At 39.9% G+C, this 27,795-nt stretch overlaps 1 protein-coding gene across 5 annotated transcripts in view; it reads right to left on the bottom strand.

Annotated features, from left to right (window-relative positions):
- Window positions 1-27,795, bottom strand: part of Ctnna2 (catenin alpha 2) — a 994,060-nt gene that overhangs the window by 304,415 nt on the left and 661,850 nt on the right. The window lies entirely within an intron of this gene.

Genomic DNA, 27,795 nt, shown 5'->3' with positions numbered 1-27,795 from the left:
TCACGGCACTACCACAGAGTAGCCCAGCTTCTTCCATGACTTCATGGTAGTCCCCACTTTTAGTGAATTGTCATTTCCCTGTTTTCGTATTCTAGCATCTGTGCCTCTCAATTACTTAATTCTTAAAGCTAATTACCCTAGACTGAATGATTTAAGACAATTTGAGGTTCTGTGTGTATTTCAGAAGCCTTACATGGTGCTGCTAGCCCAAATCAAGGCACTGCTACAACGCAGATTATTTTACAAGCTCTGGAAGAAATCCTAATCTTTAGGATTTCCCTTTTTAGAAGCTGACCACTTCTGTAGCTCACACTCCTCTCTCATGTGTTCAAAACGAACCACTTAGGCTTTCTGCTACCCTGAGTCTGTAGTTCTGTCATTGCAACTCCAGCCAGTAAAGCTTCTCCACTATTAAGAACCTGTGTGATTATTTTGGATTTACTAGGATAATCCAAATGGTCTTTCTAAACTTAATTACCTCTTTAAGTCCCTTTTTCTGAGTTAGATAACACAGTCGTATTTCTGTCACTAGATCATGGGCATTTTTGGAGGCCATTTCTCCCTACAACGACTTCAGTATTTCAAGTTCTAAAATATTGTGGCTTTTGTACAGGAATCAAGATTCAATACCAGATACCTACATGATGGTTCTTAATAGTTTGTAAGATCAGTTCCAGGGGATCCAACACTCTCTTCTGGCTTCTGCAGGTATTGCATGTACATTGCAGACATACAAACAAGAAGACAAACACTCATACATCTGAACTGCTTTAAAGTGAGTATTTCTTTTAAAAATTAAGACAGTGAGCATCCCTGGATATATATCCTCAACATTTAGGTGAGTATGGCTGTAGAAAAGACTCCTAGAGATGCATTGCCAGGTCATAGAATATTCAGATTTCCCAACTAAAGGTCAAAATACTGAGAAATAGGTTTTTAAAATTACTTGTCTCAGCTGACCTGAGTTAGTGGAAGCTCAATGACTCCAGACTGACAGACTGAATAGGACTGACCTAGACCCTCTGAATGTGGATGACAATTGTGTGGAACCAGTATTATCCCTAGTACGTAAACCAGCTTTTTGAAGCTCATTCCCTGTGGAGGGATACATTGCTCAGTCTAGATACAGGGTGAAGGGCCTTGGTCCTGCCTCAGTGATCTTACCTCAAGTTGATGTGACAGACCTTGCTGACTTCCTGTGGGAGGAGACCTCACCCTCTCTGAGGAGTGGATAGGAAGTGGGGTGAGGGGAAGGGGGAGCAGGAGGAGGGGAGGGAGAGGAAACTAAAATAAAATTCCTTGTTTCTCTCACTTTGCTTGGAAAATGTACTGAATGTGTGTTGAATCTGAAACCATTAGTTGTTTCGGTTTTTAAAATGGAGTTTCAATTCATAATCTAGTCTGGACTCAAATTCTTAATTCTCCAGCCTAAGTTCCCAAGTGTTAAAGTCTCATCTTAATGGAGACAGAGAATGAAAATATTACTTAAGGAAAATCATCTCCAATGGTCGAAGATTCTTTCAACTATAGTTTTACAGTTATAAACTACAACAGGAAGTAAGGCTGTGTCCTGAGGTCCCTTCTCCCCTCTTTGGAAGCTTGATAAAGGGCAGTGAAGAGAAAATAAATCAATTAACACAGTAGAAATAAATGCTCTGAACTTGTTCAAGGTGTTGCAGTGAGATGTAGATATAAATTCAAGCTTAATCTGGTACCTTCAAACTTTTCCCATTTTCTTCTATAATCCCTCACTCTACAAATATAGACTTAACATACATATACTTTTATCTGTTTACCTATGAACCAGATACCAATTTGAAACTTCCTCCTAAAACTAGTTAGAAATATTAAAATACCCCACTAAAATTGGACTTTGGTATCTTCAAAGAAAAAAGGTCACCTATACATATATCTGTATTACACAAGAGCTTTGCAAAAAATATGTGCACACTATAATAGACCAATCAGGCCAACAGTATACTATTCATAGGGATCTTGTTTAAGTCTGCTTTCTGAGCCTACATGAGTCTTCTTTCCAAACCAAAATTTAAAAAAAAATGATTCAAAGGAAACGAGGATCTACATATAATATCATAAATTAGTGCATGCATATGGACATTTCTAGAATGGGGGTAGGTTTTCCTTATGAGACATCCATGGTCCCTTTATGGACCTCATTACTAAAAATAATTTAAGTTCCTGCATACTGAAATGTTTACAGCATTTCACACTCTCTGAAGTCAATCCTTTTATTGTTTTAATTATCAGAACCACCTGTTTGTCGGGTGGGTTTTATAATATCTCTACATAGGTGATAAAGTCACAAAATAGGTAAGTATCACATAGACAGGACTGGAGCACTTTGCTTAAACACGAAAAAATGCAGAGGTGTCTAAATAACTGATATGGCTTCTGGGGTTCAATTGGAATTCAAGATGATACTGTGTGATACCTGTCTCGGGTATTCGATGCTTTGTGGATGTGCTGAGTCTTTGGATATCACTTTCTAATGGATTTGGTTTGGTAACGTGGATTTACAAATGATGGTAGTAACTGAGAAAACTGACACATCTCTTGGAATTCAGCTGATATAGGTCACACCTAAGGTACAATCCCATCTCCAATTAACAAGCTGAGAAAGTGCTTTGGGGTTTGTAATTTTGTTTTTTGTTGTTGTAGGCTTTCTTTTTGTGTTTATGTTTGTCTTCTGTTTTGATTTAGAAATAGGTTATCCTGATGTAGACCTTCATGGTCTTGAACTCACAAACATCCACCCTTATCAGCGTCTTGAGTGCTGGGATTAAAGGTATGCATAATATATCCTTGTTTTCCATCTGGGATTTTTGTTTATTTTGTGATTCTATGGCTAGAACCCAGAGTTCGTTGCACACTAGGTGAGTGTTCTACCACTGAACTACATCTTAAGCCCAGTAAGGTGGCAAGAGGGGGAAGCAAACAGACACTGCTATTCCTGATGTACTCTTTTGCTGATTTGTTACTCATTAATTATTTCATTGCTTGGCCTTATTTTAGGGAGGAGATGCAACATCCAAATAGAATATGATTCCTATTACTTTAGAGAACTGATTGACAGAGGGGTTCTACCTTCTTAGACACTTTCTATCATTCTAATCTCCTAAAACTTTTTAATACACTGTCTCAAGTAAGATATGAAAGTTTAAATTTAAAAAATTGGCAAACTATAAGACTGATAATTACCAAGCACAAAACAATAGGTAAATAGCTGAATGTTCAACTGACCTTCCAATTTGCACATTGGTATTGGCCATAGTGTAACTGCTGGCAAAGAAAACCTAATAAAATATTAAGATAATAACAACTGTCATCATTAAATGAGTGTCTGCTGTGGTCTGGGTGACTTACACAGGTGACAGGCCATCTCTATGTAACTGTGAACGAAGATTCTTTTAGTTCCTTCTAACTGATGCATAAATAGAGCCTGGAAAAACTTACTGACATTCAAGACTAATTAATTAAAGTGTCTAAACCTGGGAGAATGTGTGTTTTCAGCAACTCTAGTAGACGTTCTCTCGGAGGAAGAGTAAGAACAGAAGGGGAAAGTGTGATAAAGATATGGTTTGCTACTCTTTTTGTTTAGCCTTGTACTGAGTAGCAATTTTCTCTGAAAGTCCTCGTTGAGGAATGTTTGATTATACTGTGTAAAGAAGTGTCTTTTCTTCCTCACCTGCCTATAGCACTATTGATTGGTTTAATGAAGAGCTGAATGGCCAATAGCTAGGTAGGACAAAATAGGCAGAATTTCCAGGGAAGGAAAAGAACTCAGGGGAAGAATCTGAGAGGTGGGAATTTATCAATTGTTTGGTTGAAGCCATCACCCCAGCTCCCTAACACCCTTTATACCAAGAGTCTGAAATATTATAGTCGGGGGCCTCATCCCAGGCCCTGGCATCCATCTTTGGAATATTGGGTGGAAAGTTCCACTTCAAGCCTCCTGCCCTGAAAGTTGCCTTCGTCCAAACTCCACTTCTGAGAAAGCCTGCCAAACGATGACCCCTCCCTAGAGATGGTCAAGACCACTCCCACAGGCTACTTAAACTGCCCCCCCCCCAGAGAATGAACATGTGGTCTCCCCTTTCCTCTATTTCCCTCTCCATGCTTTTCTGGGACACCCAGGAGCATTGCACTAAACATGGACATCTTTTATTCTATTTAATTCAATCTAATTTCAATTATTCATGTTGGTGGAGAGGCTCCTCTAAGAAATATTTCTAGCACCAGTGATATGTGACATGTACACACTGTAATAGGTAATGAGCCACATTTCAAAAAGTGGATTAATATAAAATGGTTAATTTTAATTTTAAGAGCTAGTTGGGAACAAGCCTAAGCTACCTAAGGATAAACTGTGATACTTCAAAAGAATTCTCCATGTCATTATTTGGTAGCTGGCAGTACAAAGAAATTCCAACTATGAGCCTTTAAGATCCAGGAAGTTCTGACAGTGTTCCTTAACTTCAAAATATCAGGAAGTTCCTGAAACTGACCTAACGCACAACCACTCTCTCCCTAAGATTGCACAAGCAGTAAAGACTTGGGAGAAATACAGAGCACAAGAACTGACTAGAAGAGACTTTTCCAAACTGTCAAGCTGCCTATATGTCTTGCAGTGAGCTCTATGCTTTCAGGTTTCCTCTGCCACCTATGCTTGGTTGGGCTTTCAATAATATGGCTGTTTTTGAGTTACCCCTGCTCCTGTAAGTAACCCCTCACCCATATTTTTATAAGTAACCTCAATAAATTCATGTATTCACTATGCTGGACTTTGGTGGCATATATACTGTAATCTGTTACTGATGCCATATCAGGCATAAGAAGACATTTGTTCATGTCTCCTAAAAAACAGTATCACACAACATTTAACAATATACCTAAGGAACTGACACACTTCGCTATCAACAGAGCAAGATTTATGACCAACAAATGTGTTTTGAAAATGGTACATAAGGAAGCATGATACAACAATGGATTGATCCAATGCTACCACCATTGGCTTGCAAACCCTTTCCCAAAACAGCTACAGGATGATCTGTACTATCTAGCCCTGAGATCTGCTGGAAAATAGGCATTGAGTTAGCCTTTTAAATAGTTTTCAAATATAGCTGGGCATGGTAACACATACCTGTAAACCCAGTACTCAGCATCATATCTCTGTTTCAGGTAAGCCTGGTCTCCATATGGAGCCTCGAGCCAGCCAGAGATCTGAGTGTAAAGTCTGTCAGATGACTTTCGCTCTGGCACCACCACCACTACAACTCTAATCTCTCATTAGAAATTTGTAGCTCATGGATAAATATGGTAACAGCTCTGGATAAAGAAGATTGCGGAGGAACATGTGCGGGCTAGCCTAGCTGACAGGGTGCGTGCCTAGTGTGCACAATGCCTTGGTTCTAAATTCTAGTACCACACAAACTGGGCTCGATGCCAAAACGCAGTAGAATGGGAAATTCAGAAGATCACCCTTAGCTACCTAGAGAGTTTGAGGCCCTCATGGAATATAAGAGACCATGTTTCAAAAAAGTAAAGGAAGGATGGTGGTCTAAGAAGGTGACTCGGTGATTAAAGTGATGTCACGCAAGTACGAGGCTGGAGTTAGGATACCTAGAAAGAAGAGATGAGTAAGGGAGGAGAGTGGCGGGATGAATCGACTTTGGTCCTCCACAAGTGCATGCGTATGCACACCCACACACAAACAAAAACGTTCAAACACAACCACACAGCACATACACACAGAAGTGGGACTATCTAACTGTGCTTTCCAGTTTGTTCTGGGAGAGAGAGAAACCCGTTCACTTTACACTGCACTATTCATTAAAATCTCCAGGAACTAAATGTACACAACACACTGTAGGTGCTATCAACCAAGAGGATTCTCTCCACAGCCTCTCAACCTACACAGGCAGCCATGAAATCAGCAGACCCAAAACCATAGGAGCTCCTGGGCCTCCCTTCAGTGACCAAGGTCTTCTTAGGCATGGGGTATTAGCTTGGGATGGCAAGTACTTTGTGTAAGCAATGCTAGTACAGTGGAAGCCAGTCACCTCGGGTATCCCGGTGAGTGACAGCTCTCACTTCCGTGTCACTTTAAAGAGAGGCTGGGAAAGACATTGCACTTAGGGGTTACTAGACCAAGCCTGGTCATAAAAATAGTGGGCGTCCATGGAGCAAGTAGACCAGCCAGCCCAGGGTAGAGGTGGACACCCCTCTGACAGTTTCATTGAAAAAATTGTAATTACAACACTGCTGTGGACAGAAACTGTTTTAAAATGCTATTGTAAACACAGTCTGATTGCAGAAATCTGTTCATCTAAAAAACTAATTAAACCATTATTTCCTTTCTGATTACCATGGCAAATGTAAGCTTTTCACTTAGGAAAACAGTTACACAATCCTTCCTTAAATTTAGACAGCATCTTTTACAAAAGTATCTATAGGCCAAAGCGATTTTAGAAATTAGAAACAGTAGAAAGGAGCTATTAAAAAGAACAACTATCAAGATGCAAACAAAAGATAAGTTTTTTTCTAAAATGTGGAAATATAATAAGCACATGCATTTAGTTTTCATCATTTTGAAGAGCATATATTTTTAATATGGAAAAGTTTATTTTAAGAAAAATGTCTACATTTTGCAAAAATAAGATTATTCTGTAGTTCTGAGGAGGACAGAGAGCTCTGCTGCGCTCAGGACTATGACTGGATGGGTACAATGAGCATGAATGACCTATGTGGTGACAGCCAGCTAGCAGCTCCCCAATATGACATTCAAGGGGACCATGGTTGAAACAACTGGAGTGTGAGAGTATGTGCGTGTGTGTGTGTACGTGCGTGTGTGGATACATAAATATGAATTTGTTTGTGTGCATACAAGGGTAGAGTAGCCTTGATGTCTTAGAACTCTCTATATAAACCAAGTTGGCCTTAAACTCACAGAAATCTCCTTGCCTCTGCCTCCCAAGTGCTAGAATTAAAGGTGTGCCAAGCTTCTATCTTTTTATTATTGTTATTATTATTATTATTATTATTTTAGATAAGGTCTAAGCCTCCATATGGACTTCATCCATTTGGCTCAACCTTCTTGCTAGCAAGCTCCAGGATTCTTTTGCCTCTGCTTCCCCAACTCAGGAATTAAAGGTGTGTGTCTCTCCTGGATTTTTGTTTTGTTTTGGTTTGGATTTTTATTTGTTTGTTTGCTTGCTTGTTTATTCCCCCACCCGATGGGTGATGGAGATCCAAACTCAGGTCCTCAAGCTTTTGCAGGGAGCACCTTACCAACTAACTGAACCAACTCCCCAGCCTTTGCAGAGATTTTTGTGAAACATCATGTATGTAGCTGCAACAGGACTTTCATGTCAACCAAATATGGATATTATTTCAAATTACAGAAGTTGGAGAAGAGGACCAAAGCTCACGTACACACATAAAAAGGAATTAGTGGAACTGTTATTGAGGCGGAAACTCATAAAGGATTCTGCATTGGAGTTAGCACCTGAAGCTTTCTCCTCGGCACCCATTCACAGCCTCACCAGACACATCACGACCACCCTTCTTTGGAAAACATGAAACCCTTCCTGCTCTAAAAAAAAGGCTGATGGACCAAAATCTCTGCAGCTGAGGTGAAAGTGATTAGGACAGGCTTATTTGTTTAACGAAAGGATTCCCAGGGACTCCTTTTAAATCTACAGCTCTTGTAAGGGCTCCAGGGTATATTTACAGAACATCAATTCTGGAGTGGGTGGAGGGCAATGTAGAGATGCCTCAGAAATTACCAAGTAATTATTTTGTGTGGACCCTGCTGTGTGTGTGTGTGTGTGTGTGTGTGTGTGTGTGTGTTGAAGTATGTATATAACTATGTGCACTTACCTTTGTGTGTATGTGTAGGGCAGAGATAGCTGTCAGGCATCTTTCTCTATGATTCTTCACTTTTTAAGATTTATTTTCACTATTTTTAATTACGGGCAGATGTGTGTGCCTTCATGTGGATTTGGATACATGAGTGCAGGTTCCATCAGAGGCCAGATGTTTCCACCCTGGGAGCTGGAATAACAGCATGTAGTGAGACACCTGATTCGGGTGCTGGAAACTGAACTCAAATCCTCTGGAGAAGGAGCAAGCCCACCTTTTTTGGAGGCAGGGTCTCTCACTAGAACAAGAGTGTGCAGGCTCAACTCAGTTGACTGAGCTCCAGGGATCCCGATCTCTGCTCACTCAGTGATGGGCTTGCGGGCGCACGCTACTTCACCTGTGCTTTTTCTTCCTTTATTTTTTCTTCTTTTGGGAGTGGGGGGTGGAATTTGTTGAGCATGCAAACACAGGTCCTTCTGCTTGTGTGGCAGACACTTTCCCCACTTTTCTCAGCCACCATGTCAATCATGAGGAAGCACTGACAGATAGGATCAGTCAGCATACAGGTTTCCTTCCTATCAAATCATAACACCAAAATCGAAAGAGTATGTATGCTCAATAAAGAAAAACTGCATTTTTTTTTTTTTTTCGAGACAGAGTTTCTCTGTGGCGGAGATTTTTACTTACTAGGCGGTGCCTCTTTTTTTCTTCCCATAAAAAGGAATCAAAGAAACAAAGAATGCACTGTTATCCCAGAAGCCCTAATTAAAAAATGGACAACTCCTTCTTAACTCTGAAGAAGGGACACAGTTTCTGCCACACACCATCAAAAGTTTATTTTCCAAAGCCTTTTTCTCCCGGAAAATCATAGGTAAAGCCACAAGGCAGGAGAACGGTTATTTTTGGCCACCTCAGTGTTGCACAGCTTTCTCCTGAGGCAACACTTAAATCAGATAAGGGTCTCCACAGACCTGAAAGGGAGGAAACCACCCACTTAATGTGTTCAACTCAAACTTCCCCACACAAACTCGATTTTAGAAACAGAAGTAGAGAACACATTACGAGATATTTAAGGATGACACACTGTGGTAAACGCTAGGATCCACATTTCAACAACTGTTAGAGCCTGTTACCACTCCCGTAGCATGCAAAAAAAAATTAGCCCTAATTGGGTACACGACATAAGTGTAGCTCAGGAACGGGAACTGAGTAGACACTTAATTAATGGTGTTGAGAGAAGGGAGATGGGATTAATGAATTGTTGGTATAAGTTTCATTTTGCTATTGGGTTAATCACTGATCTCATGAAAATTTATCTCCTGCTTAGGATTTATAACAGTGTTTTTTAAAACATTTTATTCCTTTCTGAGTATTTCTGACCTGCATTGCAATTTCTATACTCAAACTAGCTACACAATTTACTCTTATGTATATTCACCTCCTCATAAGAACATTCTTGAATTGAACCGTAAGGAACAAAGCCCTCCTCTAAAAGAGGAAGGTAACTTTTACGGGATGCATTATTTGGACAACTAAGGTCCCACTAATTGAGGGCAGAGTGATTAATATGGTGTTTCAAGGATTAAGCATCCTCTCAGTGCTCTGCCAATCCTGAAACAGTAATCCAAGCCCACTTTTATTTTAAAGTTCTTGAAAAAAATAGTTCATTTTGTGTCAAGATTGTTGGGTTCTTTGACTGACAAATTTAATTCTTTTTTTAGCTAGATTTTAAAAAATTCTAAGTGTATTTGTATGTGTATGTGCCATGTGTGTGCAAGTGCTGGAGGAGACCAGAAGAGGGCACTGGAGCCTCTGGAGGAGAAGTTATAGGGGTTGTGAACCACCTGACACCAGTGTTAGGCACTGAGCTAGAGTCCCTTGCAAAATTGTCAAGTGCGCTCAACTGCTGAGCCATCTCTCCAACCCCCAACTTATTTCTTATTCTTAGCACCATCATGGAGTTGCTCCTGACATTTCTACTTTGCTTGTGTTTTATGCCCTGATGTGTCAAACATGTCTAATTGAAGTCTGTGGATTCAAGGAAAAATATCAATGTTTTTCTTTTAATTTTTAAAAGTTTCTACCAGTAAATTAATTGATTTGCTTGCTTTTCACATTTAAACTACATTTGTACTTATACTAATTTTGCATACTAAAATGAATCCTGAAGACTTTAAACCAAAATAATCATTTTGGATCTGCCTTTGGAGAAATACAGTCTCTGAAAAATTGTGTGTATCTTGGTGATTCAAGTGAGGCATATTAACCAAGCATTGGCTTTATTGTGGCTTAGAAAAACAAATAAATAGAATTAGAATTTACTAGTAACTAAAAACTGATGTTTCTGGGTAAGATAGGCTGAAAGAGAGCAAACACTCAACTCCCACAAATAAATGCAAAACTGACTTTTATTGCAAAAGGATGCTCTTAGCCTTACAGAGGCTCTTTTAAGAACCCACATCCCATGTATGAATTAGAACACCTGGTTGTATGCATTCTACTCTCAATCCAGATCAGGAAAGTTCAAGTCATTTCAGGACCACAGTGACAGGGCTAAGTTGTGCTCTTGCTTATTTACATCTGCGAAGTAAAGTAACTGCTATCAATTATACTGTTTCTGTTTTTACAGATGAGGTCACTGGTTCTGGGAGGCTGGCCGACTTCTAAAGGTGTGAGGATAAACAAAAATCTTACAAAGGACAAAACAAATAATCTATTTAGGAAGAAGAGAGACAGGTTCCCTCTTTTTTCTTAGAACACTTACTTTAGGAAATTTTGCACTGTGTATTATTTACTCTCTCTGAAATATGTATGCTTTTAAGAACTGAACAAGCCTCTTAGCCATTTTGAACCCCAGGAGTAGCTTCCTCTGGTTGCCTGGCATCGCTTTGAACTGTCTGCACCTGGGAAGAAACTGTTCTTATCTCCCAGTTCGGGGGTGGGGTGGGGGCAGTCTCAACTCAGAAAATATCTCTCTCCAAGTTAAAAAACTCTCCCTTCTCTTTAGAGTTTATTATTTCCTTTGTGAAAAGCCAATTAGCTCAGACAGTTGGTCACTCCAATTATAAAGCGAATGTTAAATGAACTATAGGCAACAAGGAATCTTCAAGACAAGATTATCTTGAAAAGATGGATGGAACGGCATTCTATGTCTTTATCTGTTCAACCTACAGGTGACTGTAGATTCAATACTTGTATTCTCCCCTCCCATGGCAAAACCACACAATCATAAACACATGCATACACAGGCATGAACATACACACATACACATGAATACACACATGCACACACATACATGCACACATGCACACATACACGCACACACACTGCCTCTCAAAGTGAGATTTCTTCTTTGTCTTTACAATCCATTTTACTTTCTCATTTCATCCACATTTAATAAAGCTATTTTTCTTTCATTTCACCTTTGAGAAGAGGAATTGGAGACATGGGATGAGATTTTTACAGGAAGAGGCACTTCCCTAGTAGGTAACACAGGTACATGTGTAACAAAAGGATTGGGCTGGGCCTCCTCTAACAGTCTGTTGTATCTCCGTGAATGTCATAACTAAATCTTGGTTTAGTGTTCCAGTCACACCCTGATGATGTCATTACCATAAAATGTTCTTCATTGGTGTCCTAATTTTGTTTCTGTTTCTGTGATAAAACACCCTGACCAAAAAGCAACTTTTCAGAGGAAAGGGTCTTTTCAGCTTACAGCTCCAGCTTACAGTCCATCACTAGAGGAGAAGTCAAGGTGTCAGACAGTCAGCTAGTAGCCACATCACACGCACAGTGAAGAGCGGAGAGAAATGAATGCACCCATGCCGCCGCCTTGCTGGCTTCTTATCCTATCCTCAGTGACCTTTCTCTACTCTTCTAATTTTGAGGAAATAATGACACTCACATTCACATTGGGGCTTCCAACTTCAATAAACAATCTTCCACAGGCATCCCCAAAGGCCAGTGTGATCTAAATACTTCCTCATTTGAGGCTGTATTCTGGGGTGAATCTAGGAGGGCACGTTGTCATTTAAAATTGGCCATGACCATTATAAATTGACACTACAGGTTCCCCCAGGAAGAAGTAAAATTATTGACAAGCAATATCAATTTCTTAAATGAAAATAAGCTATCCTATAAGCCATATCTGTACTTGACCTTCGGCTTTTTTCATCCTCCTTAGGCTCACTTTCCATGAGCTAACAACATGCTTTGTAAGTACCTATGTTGAATACAATTCATGAGTGAGCATGGCTATGGTAACTATTGTATTTTAACCACTCATTGAAGAAATCAAGAAATGCCTTTATAAATCTTCATAGGTTTCCATCATTTACTGGAAAGGCCTACGTATTTGTCCCATTTTGTGTAGTTAAAGATTTGCTACCTCTTCAGGCCAGTATTCTATCTGCTAGAAGATCAGTATGAAGCATACACAAACAGTATTTCACAAGTCTTAAATATGACAGTGTAGTGGGTTTTGATGCAATCAATGAGGTTGGTTCGAGCACAGAAGAGACCCTGCTCACCAGACAGTCAAATGTGCTATCGATTCTCAGAGCATGCTAAGCTTTTGAGAATCAGAAATCAAAGTAATCGTAATATATGCCTACTGAGATGGATCACCTGGTAACAGTACTCAATACTAAACCTGACCAACTCAGTTTACCACCTTCCAAATGACGGAAAGAAGAGAACCAAGCTGTTTTCTGACTTCCACATATATGCCACGGCACATACATGGTCATACATAAACACACACACACACACACACACACACACACACTCACTCACACAAACTAAATAAAAAAAACAAAGTAAATAAAAAAATAAAATGTAATTACAAGTTGTACAAATACTTCATTTAGAGCAATCAACAACAAATATCAAAACATTTGAAAAAATTTGGATCACATTCTTTTTCGTGGCTCACAAGTCTGTGGGTTATGTACATATCCTGATGACATTAAGAAATCACATCAGAAAATAAGAGGGATGCAGATATCACTCATCGATTAAGAGCACTGGCTTCATTTGCAGAGGATCTGGGTTCGGATCCCAGCAGCCACAGTGGCTCACAGACATCTACAACTCTAGTTCCAGGAGTTGCAATGCTCTCTCTTGACTTCATTGGCACAAAACACACACAAGCAGGTAAAACAACAATACACACAAAGTAAAATAAATACTTCTAAAAATGTGGTGCACTTTGGAAACAGAAGCAGGCAGATAGCTTCTTTCAAGGCTAACTATAGACTGAGTTCCAGGACAGCCAGAGCTACAGAGAGAAATCCTATCTCAAAAATCAGACTACCAAAAACCAGCAACACAACAAAATTTTTTTAAAAAATGATAGGGAAATATGAAACAGAGACCCTCACCCCGACCTGGACTCAATTAAAGTTGTGCTCTGAAAAGGTTCCCGTCTTCGCAGTGGGTAGGGGGATTCATCTCCTGTAACCCAGGATGACCACAAACTTGCTATGATTTTGAACTCCCGATCCTACTCCCTCTACCACTGAAGTCCTAGAATGACAGACATATGTCAGAAGCAGAATCAGAAGCAGCAGGTAAAATTAGTCTACTGAACTCTTGTGTTTAAGTTCTCATTCCTGTCACTACACTACTCCTTCTCTTTTATAGCAGAGAAGCACAATTATCTCCATCATCTTACCTACATCTGTTGTTCTGAGGGACAGAAACTGCAGGTACTATTTCAATGTGTTTTTATTTACATGTATGCTTATGTCTGTTTGAGTGCATAGCATATGCATGTGGATCCCCACAGAGCCCAGGAGACAATGTCAGATCCCAACATAGGTGCTGAGAATCCAACTCAGGTCCTCTAGAGGAGTAAGAGAAGCTGAAAGTGCTCTTAACTGCTTCTCTTACTCCTCTAGAGGACCTGAGTGAGAGGAAAGTGGATCTCTATGAGTTCAAGGCCAGCCTGGTCTACAGAGTGAGTTCCAAGGACTTACTTTATCTTTATTCTTCAGAAGATGTGCCATTTGTCATAGTGAATTTCAGTGACCAATGGAGCTCAACTCAGTATGAGTTTGTAATATAGCATGTGTAACTTTATAGTCAATCAAAAATAATTATCAACTCAATATTTTGTTGACTATTTTCTCTAATATCTCCTTGAGCATCAGTTAACTAGGAGTAAATTTCACAGATGTTTAAGACCACTATACTAAAACCTTTGCTAGAATGAATTAAAGAAGCAAATAAACAGAGAAGTCTGCAATGGCCACCAATATAGTGATTCAACCGCATTACAGCGGCAGATCATTTCAAATTGGTCCACAGGCTGAACACAATTCCAATCAAAATCACAGTGGCACATACTTGGAGTTTGTGGGGACAAAAATTGAAATAAGATTTTAAATTTATATGGAAATCCAAGAAAATAGAAAAGCCAAGATTATCTTAGAGACTAATAAAGTTGGAAGAATTGTTCTACCAGATTCTGTATCAATGAAGCTACAGTAACTAATCAGCTGGATTATCGGCATCTATGTAGCCAAAAAGGTCAATAAAGCCAAACAGAGTTATAAATTCACACACACACACACACACACACACACACACAAACACACACACACTTTATTTATAATTATGGCAACAATGAAATAGGATGCAGAAAGTAAGTTTTTTTATTCCAATTAGTGATACTAGATTAATTGAGAAATAGAAAAATTCAGTAAAAATGAACAGTTCTAAAAACATGCTGCTTCAGCCTTAATATATCTAATGGGAGAGAATGGAAATTCCAAAATAAAGAGAATAAAGCAATGGCTGAAGATGTTCAGGACTCAAGCTTTTGAGTGGCCCATACTCATATTTATGTGTACTACCTATATTTCAAATGAATGATATGATAATTTTACTTTACAAAGCAAGAATAAACAATATAAAAGTAATTGCATTTAAAAAAATAATTAGACTTAGGGTGAATTATTTTTATATTTTTAAGTTTCTCAAGGGAACATGTAAATTTCCAAAAATTCTTTAAAGGATGCACAGGCTAAACATCAAAAAGTATAGGACAAATAACAACCCTCATGTATATATTCATTTTACAAAAATATTTTGAGAGGTGACTATATTGGACCATGTTTGTAAATGCCAGTACTTGAGAGGCTGAGAAAGGATGATTTTATATTCCAGCTCAGCTTCGATGATATAGAGGTTACCCAGCTAGTTTGGGTCACATAATGAGACCTTGTATATACGTATGTATGTATGTATGTATGTATGTATGTATGTATATATATATATATACATATGTGTGTGTCTTATACAAATATATCATATTACATATCAGACACAGTGCACAGCTGAAAAATAGCAAGCAAGGCATCATGATTATCAAGTATATTATATTCCAACACAATAAAACAGATATGAATCCTTACTCGAAGGACAAGGAAGTCAACAAATGATTGATTTTAAAAAGCTGTCTCAATTTGCAAAGCTATAAAATTATCAAATATATGGATTATCCTCCCTCAGAAACTACATTCACAAAAACTAGCATGCTGGATAGTTTTATGTCAACTTGACACAAGCTTGAATCATCAAAGGAGGGAACTTTAATTGAGAAAATGTCTCTAAAAGATTGGGCTGTGGGTAAGTCTGTAGCACATTTTCTTACTTAATGATTGATGGAGAAGTGCCCAGCCCATTAGGTTTGCACCACCCCTGGACTAGTGGTCCTAGGTTCTACAAGAAAGCAGGGTGAGCAAATCATGAGGAACAAGCCAGTAAACAACATTCCTCCATGACCTCTGCATCAGCTTCTGCATCCAGGTTCCAGGCCAGCTTGATCTCCTGTCCTGACTTCCTTTGATGATGAACAGTGAGTGATATGGAAGGGCAAGCTGAAATAAATCCTTTCCTTTCCAAGTTGCTGTGCTCATGGTGATTCATCACAGCAATAGTAACTGTGAGACAGCTAGAGTTTGGGCAGACCCACTTGTCTTTATCTTTGGGTTTTACAACCATAAGCCTTACTTCTGTCCTGTAACATTCTAAACATGGTAACCCTGATCATAAGAAATATATCAGTCCCCTGAGTCAGTCAGAAAAAGCATCTGGCCCAGGTCCTGCAGTGACCACTGACAATCTGTGTAGGTGAATGTTTGATGGCAACACATAGGCATCAAGTAGATTCTGAATTTGTCTGAGTTTTCCAGACAGCCATCGTTAACCCTGCCTTTTAATCTCAATGCTAGAGCTCAATGGGCAGGGTGGACAGGAGAAATTATGCTCAGCTCAGCTGGTAGAGTGTGCCTATCAAGCATGAAGTCCTGGGTACTTCAGTACACACCTATGGTGCCAGCACTGGGAAGGTGGAAGTAGAAGGATCAAAGGTTCAAGGTCATCTTTGACTACATAATGAGTAAGTTTGAGGCCAGCCTGGGCTACAAAAGGCCCTGACTCCCTTCTCCACATAAAAAAAAAAAAAAAAAAAAAAAAAAAAAAAAAATAGAATAAACTACTGCATGTACTGGCTTTTTGGGAACCTAGTTTATTTGGATGCAAAGCTTCCTACATCCTAAGCCTGGATGTAGGGGGGAGGGCCTTGAACTTCTCACAGGGCAGGGTTCCCTGCCTTCTCTTAAGGAGGGAAAGGAAGGGAGGAGGAGGAGTGGGGGAGCGGGAGAGGAATTGGAGGAGGGGAGGAAGTATAAATTTTTGAGTGGAGGAAAGAAAGTAAGAAAGAAAGAAAGAAAGAAAGAAAGAAAGAAAGAAAGAAAGAAAGAATTTAAAAGAAAGAATTTAAAAGAAAGAATTTAAAAGAAAGAAAGATATCTGCTGCCCACATTCTATTACTGTATCACATATTCCCTTGGAATCAGTCAGCTCTCAGTAGAGGGTTCTCTACTGTGTTCAGTTCTATGACAGACACTGTGAAACAGAATGTAACTAATGCCTCCTCCCCACGGATACGGAGTGGGCAATATGTTCACATTGCCAAAGACAAATTGACTGTGAGAGCACAGAAATGTGTCTACAGAACATCCTGCTCACTTCTTCCATCCTGTTCCTTCCTCTCCTACTTTCCTTCCCTTCTTGCCAAAAGTGAGCAATCTGAAATGTCTCCAAAAGGTACCGTAAAGATAAGATTTCCAGATCAGGCTGGTTTGAATGGGAAATGCCCCGCATAGGCTCATATGGTGAACACATGCCCCCCCCCCCCCCCCCCCGCGAGTTGTTCACGATGTTTGGGGAGTTTGCAGAACTTTCCAGAGGCAGAACATGAAGGGAGAAGAACGTCACTGGGGGTTAACTTTGAAAATTAATAGCCTAGCCTCAGTTCCTGTTTTCTTTTTTGGCTTCCTGTGTATAGGTGAAATATGAACAGCCACCTTCTGGTTCCTCTTGCCATCATTTCCCTGCCTATTTCAAGTCTGCCCTGCCATGTAGGACTGCGTCTCTCGAGGACTAGAAACACCTTTGTGCCTAACTTGCTTTTGGTCATGGTGTTTTATCAGAAATTCAGAAAAGAAATATAGTTTAATTCATAGAGCAAAATGCATAACACAGAATATGTGTAGAAGAACCACGATGCTCGAGCACACCCCCTCACTGGCTTCTTGATTTACCATGATTTGAACGACTACCAGGGAAAGCATACAACTTTTGATTTGCACTAGGTTATGAGCAATCATTCTGCCTATTATTAACACTTCTACCTCTCAATGGCCTCAAACCCATTCAATTGGCATGAAATACCTTTGGAGACTTATTTAATTCTAGGTGCCCCCAACTTTCTTGATACGGACAGACAGAAGAACCTCACATCTAAGTGCTCGCCATCCATTCAGTGAGACAAAAAAAAAAAAAAAAAAAAAAAAAAAAAAAAAAAAAAAAAAAAAAAACCAAACAGATGAATGGTAAGTGCACAGTGAATAGCACCAACAGGAAGACTTTAAGATTCCTATATGGTGGGACCAAGAGCAGAAGCAATGATCTGCAAAGCCTTGAGTGTGGATAAGCTGTGGAGACCGGTGGGGAGGGGAGCGGGGAGAGGCCGGCTTCAATTAACACTCTTCTTTCCTGTCTTCGCACTCAGCATTTTCTGCAGGACTGCCTGCCTTCTGATCTCTTCCATTCCCTGGCCTCTCAAGTCTTGACAACGTCTTTATTCTCCATTTAATCCTGTATCTCCTTTACTGGGACAGTGCCCAACAAACCATGAGTGTGGATTAAACCTTTATGGCTTATAGTATTTGAGCTGGGGAGACTTTGGAGACAACTTGTTTTATGACTGACATCCAGAAGGCCTAAGAGGCTTGCCTGGGACCACAGCAGCTTCAGGATGAGGAGTTCCATACAACAAACCTAACCTCTGGTGACCTGGTACTGCTGCAGTGATATTTCCACTGCATTTTGCTACTGTCCATTTAGGCTCAGACCAAACATAGGTCCCATTTTCTGTCCAGGAGTCATCTTTTGTTCTATCATGAAACTACATTCATTTCTCTGGCTTTGGGTTTTGACAGTGAGCCAAGTCGCTTTTATCACTAACTGGTAGCCAAAGCTATTTTAGAGGGGAAAATCAGGTCCAGCAGGCATGTTCCCTACCTCATTGCTCTGCAGGCTGCTTTGCAGAGAGAGAAAAGAGTCAAAATGAAACAAAAGCCAAAAAGGACCAAACTATTACATAATTGACATAACAGAGTTGCCGAGGATAACGAGGGCTCCAGTAGGGGACAGTGATCATTTTGAAGAATGAAATGGACAAGCTAAGAAATGGAATCTTTGGGGAACAAAAAGGTGAACAATGTGACTATTTACTCAGTATTACAGACTGTGCAAGACAAATATTCATTTTTCTTGGGTGTCATTTATTTTAACCTCTAGACAGTAAAAATTATTCTATCTAATTAGAACTGCCAGTTTAATGTTCATGGACCAAAGGAGTGTTTTAATCACAGACGAGTTCAGGAAAGGAAGTAAAATCTATCCGATGGAGAAAAAGAATTAGCCTTCCATGTATGAGGGAGCACCTTTGCTGGTAATTTAGAACACTGAGTTCTTCACACCTAAATGATGCCAAGTTATCTGCCTCTGGTGTGGTGGCCACTAGAACATACCAGCATGTAGCTGAGATTTAGCCAAGAGCAATGTTCTTGTCTCACATCACATTTATTTTTTCAGAAGACTGATGGGTTTGAAGATAGCATCTCACAGAAGTCAGTATCTTTATCCTCCTCAGTGTATAGCTGGTCACCAGATGAATGGTAAGATCTTTGGCATAGCACCATTGCAGGCAAGTGTATCCCATGAATCTGAGATGTTCCTAGCAGTCCCAAAGACCATCTAGAGCCCATAAACCACCAAGAACAGAAGCAAGAACCCCGTTTCACAAATCAGATCTTGAATTTCTCACTTCTGAAAATAGTATGACTTCCTAGAAAAGATCTTGGACACTCTCCGTTGGGAATGTATTTCACTCTAGTTGGAACTATGTTCAAGACATGTCCAAATATTTGAATAAATAAATGCTATCCTCCTGAAGATTCCTCTGGGAAAACTCTCCAAGTATTCATTTTTTCACTTGCTTTCAAATTCCATATAATGCTCATGGCTCTGTTTGACTTGATCCATCTGTGCTCCTGAAACTCTGTCCCCAGGGTCAGGAGACACTCTTAAAAGTGAAAAGCAATCACTGCTCTTACAGAAGACCAGGGTTAGGTTCACAGCACATCCTTGACAGCTTACAACTGTCTATACCTCCAGTTTCAAGGAATCTAATGTCCTCTTCTGACCTCCATGGATATCAGAAAAACTCATGTTGAACAAACTCACATGAAGGCAAAATACTCACACACATAAAGTAAACAAACAAACCTAAAATTCTGCACTAAGAAATACAACACAGCTCTGTAGACACCATCTATTTGCGACAGTGAGAAGGGTTTTATAGGACTCAATGACACAAAAGGCACAGATCTTCTGACAGTTTATTTTAGTGCCGAATATAAGTGACAATGGACTGAGAACATAGAGTCATGTTACACAAATACCACGTTCCACTGTGGTAACAGCTTTGTGAAGTGGGTTTTCTGTTTCATTTCATTTTTGGTTTTGATTTTAAATAGGAACAGAACAATGAGAACTATAAATAAAAACCCCTCTTAAAAACATATTTGCTATATCAGAGTTAGAACAAAGGGAAGAATGTCGATGATAGGGCTCCAAAGCTACATATCCAAAGTACATAAGTCCCTTTTAGATTGGTGAAAGATAAAGCTGTTGAACTCAGGTTTTGTCTGAGAGTCTGAGGATGTTAGTTCATACACAGATGTGGGCAATAAATGGCTATTTAGAAGGCGGGAGCTACCCCAAGAGGATTTGGCTCTGAATCTACAATATCCAGCTCCCCACCATCACTGAAGTTCTTATCAGTCATCAGCCTTATAGAATATTTAACACAGGAGTGGCTTTTTTTTTTTTTCTGGGAACTTTCATTCAGCTTCATGTATTGTTTTTCTTTTTTAAGATTGATTGCGTGCAGTCAAATGTGGCGGCACGTGCCTTTAATCCCAGCCCTCTGGAGACGGGGCAAACTGATCTCTGGGAGTTCAGGCCAGCCTTGTCTACACAGAGAGCTCCAGGACAGCCAGGGTTACATAGCGAGACCTTTTCTCATATAAATAAACAAACAAAAAACAAACAAACAAACAAACAAAAGTGTTTTGCCTGTATGTTTGTATGTGTACCATATACATACATGGTGGCTGTAGAGGCCAGAATAGAGGACATAGAATCCCCTGGAACTGAAGCTATAGACAGTTGTGAGACACAAAGTAGGTGCTGGAAGCTAAACCCAGGTCCTCTGAAAGAGCAACTAGTGTTCATACTTCAGAGCTACCTCTCCAGCCCCCAGATTCAGGTTTCTGTGTTTGTTTGTTTGGGGTCTTTTTTGTTTTCTTTTAATTATGACCCTAGTGGGTGGTTTGGTCATGAAGGCTTTGAATGAAAACCATTTCCAAACAAGTGCAGCCATAAGCTCCTCCCCACTCATCCATAACGTCCATCTGCCCTCACATTTCTTGAATTTCAGCCACTCTTGCCCTTCACTCAGAGCAGGTTGTATTTGTATGTTTGTTTCTTGACCCTGAAGTAGAGCTACCACACTGAGGCCCTGTAACAGACTCTTTGTTGAAAGATAAGCAGAGGTAGTTGGAAAAAAAATCCAAAAAAAAAAAAAAAAAAAAAAGACTCAGGTGTAAGGGACTGCATGTTCCACTCAAACTCAGAGGACCTCTCTTCCCAGAAGATGTCTGGTTCTCCCTTTGGCTCCTATTTGCCCAGCAAGCATCACTCTCTGTAGTATGAAGGCAATTCCTGAGAACTAGCACACAGACTACATTTTAAATGAGCCCCTGTTACCATCAAACAGTCTCCCCAATTAGTCTCATTTAGTAACTGTATCAGTTTACGCCACTAAGAAATTAGTGATTCTTCAGGTCACAAATAATGTCATGTTTTCAAAGCATGATGTCATTTGAATTACAAAGCACCCTCACCCAGGTTAGCACATTCCCTTGGCAGCAGCTCAGTACAGAACTGGATGGAACAGTTACTGCTTTCTAAGGACAGGGAAATCTCCATGATAAGCTCATGTGGGACATATGTAGAGACGTGGTTCGGGAGTAGGTGCTCTATATTCATTTAGAATTCATTCTACTGAGGCATGACAAAAAAAAAAAGAGGTTCAATTAAGGAGCATAAGTTCTTTGGATGGGTAATTACAGCCCTTTAAAAATTGAAGTGTGCTCTATGCACCCAGACATACAATAGCCCACTGTGTTATAGGCAGTGCTGGAAAGACTCTAGCCTGAGTGGTGTGCAGGATCACCACTTGGCAAAGCAGGACAGTTGGACTTTTATAAACCAAAGGGTCACACAGGTCCATTAAGATAGAAAACCATAGCCGTTTGAAACTGGAAATACAAACTAAAGCTTCTCTGAAACTCTATCTCGTCCCAGTCAGAATGGCTATTATCAAAAGAACAAACTGCCGCTGACTGTTAGTGGGAGACAGGGCAGTGATTCCTGGCAGGGTGTGGGGAAAGATGAGCCTCCATTCACTGCTGTAAACTGGTAGCCTCACTGGAAATCAGTAGAGGTTCCTCATAAACCCATCACAAAACCACCGTGCAGCCAACCTCCTACTAGGATATGAACCGCAAGGACTGTATATTAACACCACACAGAGACACTCAGACATCAAGATTCACGTATTCCTGCACAATGGTCCAGATATGGACCAACCTAGCTGTCCACTAGCTGATGAATGAATAAAGAATGTGCCAGAAACACATTCTTTCATGCAACCGTAAAAATAAAATGTGGGTTTTTTTCCCCTGAGGTTTTGTGACTTCTCTTAATACTGTACATGTTAAGTCCTTCTATGTTCCAATCTCAGAAAGAAAGAAAAATAAATAAAAACTTGTTCTCTCTTACATGTGGAATCTAGTCAATAATTGTGCGTGTGTATATATATATATATATACATATATATGTAAATAAATATACCTGAGGATGCAATATAACCTGAAGATAAGAGAACAAGAAAGGCTAGACAGCATGGAAAGAGGAAAAACTTCAAGCTAGGTAATAGACATGTTATGAAAGGGAATATAAACCTAATTGTCTTTCTAGTTCTAATTCTGCAATTAAAAAAAAATTGGTGATAAATAAGTATGTAAAATATATTTGATGTTGAAAGTGTAAAATTTAAGGAAGGTAGTGGTGGCACATGCCTTTAATACCAGCACTTGGGAAACAGAGACTTCCAGGTTTGAGATCAGCCTGATCTACATGGTGAATTTTGGGACAGCTTATAGTAAACAAGACAAAGCTACAACAGAGAAACCCTGTCTCAGAAAAATAAATTAAAAAAAAACATAAAATTTAATGTAAAACTCCATAACTTTTATTCCATATGCCTATTCTAACTGTATAGACATTCACTGAGTAGTATAGACTTTTGGTCTAGTTAATTTTGGTTTATGATATTTTTATTTATTTGAAAGTGCTTCTATAATACAGTTCATAAAATTCAAAAAATAAAGAACAGCTGAATCATGACACTTTCAGGAAAATTGATACAACTTGAAATCATTATGCCAGATTCAGAAAAATGAAATTTGCAGTTTTTCTGTCATATACAGAACCTAGACTTAATACTTTGTGGGTATATAATATAAATATATATTCATATATGTATATACAAACATATGTACATGTGTGAATTTAAATGCACCTACACACAAATTATATGTGTATATGTGCTTGTTTTTTTATATATGGTTGTGCAAGAGACTAGAAAGAACATGGTTAAGGTAGGGAAAGATCTTAAGGATGGTGGGAAATAGGGAGGTTAAGGGAATATATGCAGTAAGGAAACAGGGACAAGAAAGGGAATCAGCTAGAAAGGGAAATGGGCAGAAGGGAAGGCAGTGGGGAAAGGACATGATGAGAATCAGTGTAACAGAACGTATGTACCAAGGTGACACACTTAAATGCATTCCTTTGTATGCTAAGCACAAACAAAAATTAAAAGGAGGGAGGGAGGAAGGAAGAGCGAGAGGAAGGGAGAGAGGAAGGAAGAGCGAGAGGAAGGGAGAGAGGAAGGAAGGATAGATTCTGGTGGTAGAAGAAGCAGGCAAAACTCTATGAGTTTAAGGCCATTTTCGTCTACATATCTCTACGAGTTTAAGGTCAGCCATGGTTGCACATTGAGACACAGTCTCAAAAAAGAAAAATGTCACCTCTAAATCTGATATCATATCAGTGTGGGAAATTGAAAAGAGGGAACCAACACAGTAAGGAAGAAGTTAAATGTTCCCTATTGCTTGATATTCCTTGCTGTAGCTTCCTTTACAGATAAATGTGTTTGATAGTAAATAAACAAGTCTTTAGATGAAGCACAGAACTCTCCTGAAGTCTATTATGGTAATTATTGACTATTACCTCAATAAGTAGCATAGTTGTGAGGCCAGGGGTGAATGGCCCCTTGGGTAAAGGCACTGGCTCCATGTCTGATGATCTGAGTTCAATCTCAATGATCCAGGCAGAGGACAGAAAGAACCAGCCCCAGAAATTAGCCTCTGACTCCTACATCTCCTACATGTGCACCACAGCATGTGCACAAGCACACACACGTGCACACATAAAATTCTAAAATATGAAATTAAAACTATTTTGGTTAAAAAAAAAAAAACAAGAAACAAATGCCATAGTCCCATAATAGTAAAATACTCAGTCCTACCAGGATCCATTGTGCAGGCAGAATGATAAAATAAGAAGGAATCTCTTGAGGACTAAGCAGCTGTTTTGTTTCAATTGTCAGAGGATAAATAAGTAAAATCAAAAAGAGTGAGTATGTGGAAGACTCCAGTGACTAGGAGTGGCCTTAGAAACAATTCCAGTGCCCAGTGCCCAGGAACTACCATACATGGACAGGGTATGGACAGGGCTATTTACTCAGCATTTCAGTTCACTTTTAGATACGAATCCTCGGGAGTGGAAAATCAGCTGGGCCATGAATTCCATGACATAGCAGACCGCTGACTAATGTCTTTTTATTTATAGGTATATGTATATGTGTTTGTGTGAATGGATGCCACATGAGTGCAGGTGTCCACAGGTGCCAGAAGGTGTTGGATCCCCTGGAACTGGAATTACAGGAGGTTGGGAGCTGTCCCATGTGGGTAATGGGAACTAAATCAGGTCTTCTGCAAGATGGTTGTAAGTTACCTGATAAAGATGCTGGGAATGTAACTTGTCTCCTCTGGAAGATCAGGAAACATTCTTAACCACTGATCAAGATATGACTGATGAATTTTTAGCATTCGTTAAATTTTACCAGCTTTCTGCATAGAAAATGTAACAAAGACCTCAGCTCTTTCAGTAGGTTCAAAGCATTGGTTCACCGGGAGTAACATACTACTACTGTATTATTATTATTATTATTATTATTATTATTATTATTATTAATCTTTTTAATAATAGTTTTTGGTGTTTGGAGACAGAGTTTCTCTGTATAACATCTTTGACTGTCCTGTAGATCATGCTGGTCTCAAACTAAGAGCTAGATCCATCTTCCTCTGCCTACCAAGTGCTGGGATTACAGGCATGCACCACCACTGCCCTGCCTGGAGTCTATTTCTATGATGGTCAGTGTGTTCTTTTTCAGTTAACTTATAACAGACGAATGGCCAAACATTAGGAACCTCCACTTCCAAAACTTTCTTTGGCAAATGCACACATTCAATGTGGCTCAAGATTTTTTGTCTATGAAGGCAAAGATGAAAGAATAAAAATGAACAGCCCTGACTGCAGACATTGCCCACCCCACCCCCATCCCTGGGAGGCAGGAGAATAGGGTAGAGACTGAGTCTAGGGTCAGTCTTGTGCAAATGATAAAAATTAGCATATGAAAGGACCAGGCTCCACTGAGCTGGGGTCTACCCTCTTGGCCCTCCTACCTTCCAGAGCCAAGGAAATCCGACCCCTGATGCAAAAGTACTACAGACTGTATGAAGATAACCTATGGTTAATTTTAATACAATATGTACAGACTGGGTGGAGGTTGAAGATGCTAATGAAACACATGACACACGAAGTTGTATATAGCACTATATAAAACAGACCATTCAGGAGAAAGTCTATGTCATGTAACATGCCTCAGGAAGCTTTAACTCTATTTACAGAGGGGCTGTTCAAGCTACTCTTTGCTTCATTCACTTCTGCCCTCTTAGCAAATGTTTTTCTTGCTATTAATATCCACCGGTCTTTATCCAACTCATCCTAAGACAGAAAAACCTAGGAATCCCCCAGAAACCCACAGGTATCCCCACAAATGCAGTAAAAGTCAGGAAATGTCAATTTTCCTCAATCATTAAACTGTGAAGCCAACTCTTCAGAGTGTTAATTAAGCCATCAATTAAGAAAGTGCCTAATTCAGGCTAAGTGCTCATCTACGTGGAGAAAGGATCAGAGAAAAGAACAAATGAGCCCAGCCAGGTAGATTAGAGGACTGCATTTGGGCCAGGGCAGCACATCTGTTTAGAGAAGCAGGAAAAGGAAGGACTTTAGTTTTGCTTTTCTGGGCAACATGGCAACTCTCAAACGGGAAGGAACACCCTTCTGCTTAACCTCCATGCATGTTAAAGCAAATTAGATTTCATGCCAAATCGCCTAGGCAGTTAGTGAGCAGCACAATTTCAATCTGTAGGATTTAAACTGATTGTTCTAAAAATATAATTCACCAGCCGGGCAGCATTGAAGTCAAACCTATTCCTGTTTAATCATTTCTTCTGACAAGTTATTTTCCTAAGAATGTGGCCACTGCAAAGATGTAGATTGACTCATCCCGTTGACTCATCTCATAGACGTGAGGGGTTTTAGTCTAAACACAGCAAGGGTTAATAAACTGGCCTCTCATGAACTGCTTGCCCTGGCAGCTAATGCTTTCCGGATCAAACGAACAGTGTTACTTCAGTGGGAAAGAAAGAGGTGCATTAAGGAGGCCTGTGTTGAATAGAGATATGTTTTGTTTAGTTTTTTAACCTAAATTGTTATAATCTGCTGGCCTGGTCTGTCACCTGGGTACCCTGTCTCTTTAGGAGACAAGTCCCACCTACTACCAACCCCCTTCCGCTGAGGCAAGTGGACCCTCTCCTCTTCTCTCTCTCTCTCTCTCTCTCTCTCTCTCTCTCTCACTCTCTCTCTCTCTTTCTCTCTCTCTCTCCCTCTCTCTGCCCTTCTTTCTGGAGAACCAGCTTCTCTGTCTCTTCCTTCTCTCCCCCTTTCTCCCTTTCAGCTTCTCCCCTTTCCTTCCCTCTCTAATTTACTAAATAAACTCTATACCCAAACTCTCTCTATATATATGATATGTTTGTCTGTTTCTCACCCACCACAGTCTCCCACCCTCCAAATGGACCCACCAAGGCCTCAAGTGACATGCCACTGGCCCTCATGGGACCACTGTCCCTCATGGAACCAGTCCCCCACCTCCATGCGTTTATAAATGATAACATTGGTACATGACTCTGCCAGGCTTTCTCCATATTCCCTCCTACTCATGAGTGGACCTACTAAGGATACTTTGGGACCCTGGACTTAGACCAATTTCCAACACTGTATGCCTGTTCTATCACTACAATTATAAGGTTCTCTTTTCCAAGTCAACTTTAACTCATGTTCATCTCTGGTTGGTCCCTATGGCTAAAAACTGAGATTTGGTGCCACCACTGTTCAGACCCTCGGAAGTAGTCCTATTGCCGCAGTTTAGAGTTCTTATTCTTTCAGGCAATTTTGGGTGGTCCTTCAAACCATGCACTATTGCAGAGACATCCTGCTTACTTGCCTTTGGGTTTTCGCCTTTCTCTCATTTTTGACAGAATCCTAACCTTACCCACCTTTGCACTAACAAATGACCTATATACCCCTTAAATAACAATCCAAAGTGGGAACTTTCTAATTTCTACCACCAAACAGGACTGCTAGTGTCCTGCTAGCATCTCATGCCTATCTGCTTTTCCTTTTGCTGGGCAGCCCCTTTGCCACCCTCCTCTGAATGTTATTTTTCTAGCTTGTATTCCTCCTCGCCTCTATTCCTTCTATTCTATCCCTGCCATAACTACTGCTGGCCCCACAGAAACTGGCAAGATTAGTCAGATCTGCGAGGCAGCTGTTTCCAGTTCCAGCCCTTGCTCTGGGCCACATTTGGTGGTGCTGAGGCTGGGAGGCATGGCGGCTCATAGTGCTGAGTAATTCTCCTTTTCACTTCATGTGTGAATGGTGTGACCACTGGGGTGTAATTCTGTTTTAAATGTATGTTCTACATGGCCTCTATGTCTCTCTTGTTATTGATACCTTTTAAA

Source organism: Arvicola amphibius, chromosome 2 (assembly GCF_903992535.2).
Source record: "Arvicola amphibius chromosome 2, mArvAmp1.2, whole genome shotgun sequence".
NCBI classification, from domain to species: Eukaryota; Metazoa; Chordata; class Mammalia; order Rodentia; family Cricetidae; genus Arvicola; species Arvicola amphibius.
This window is presented reverse-complemented; position numbering and strand designations above follow the sequence as displayed.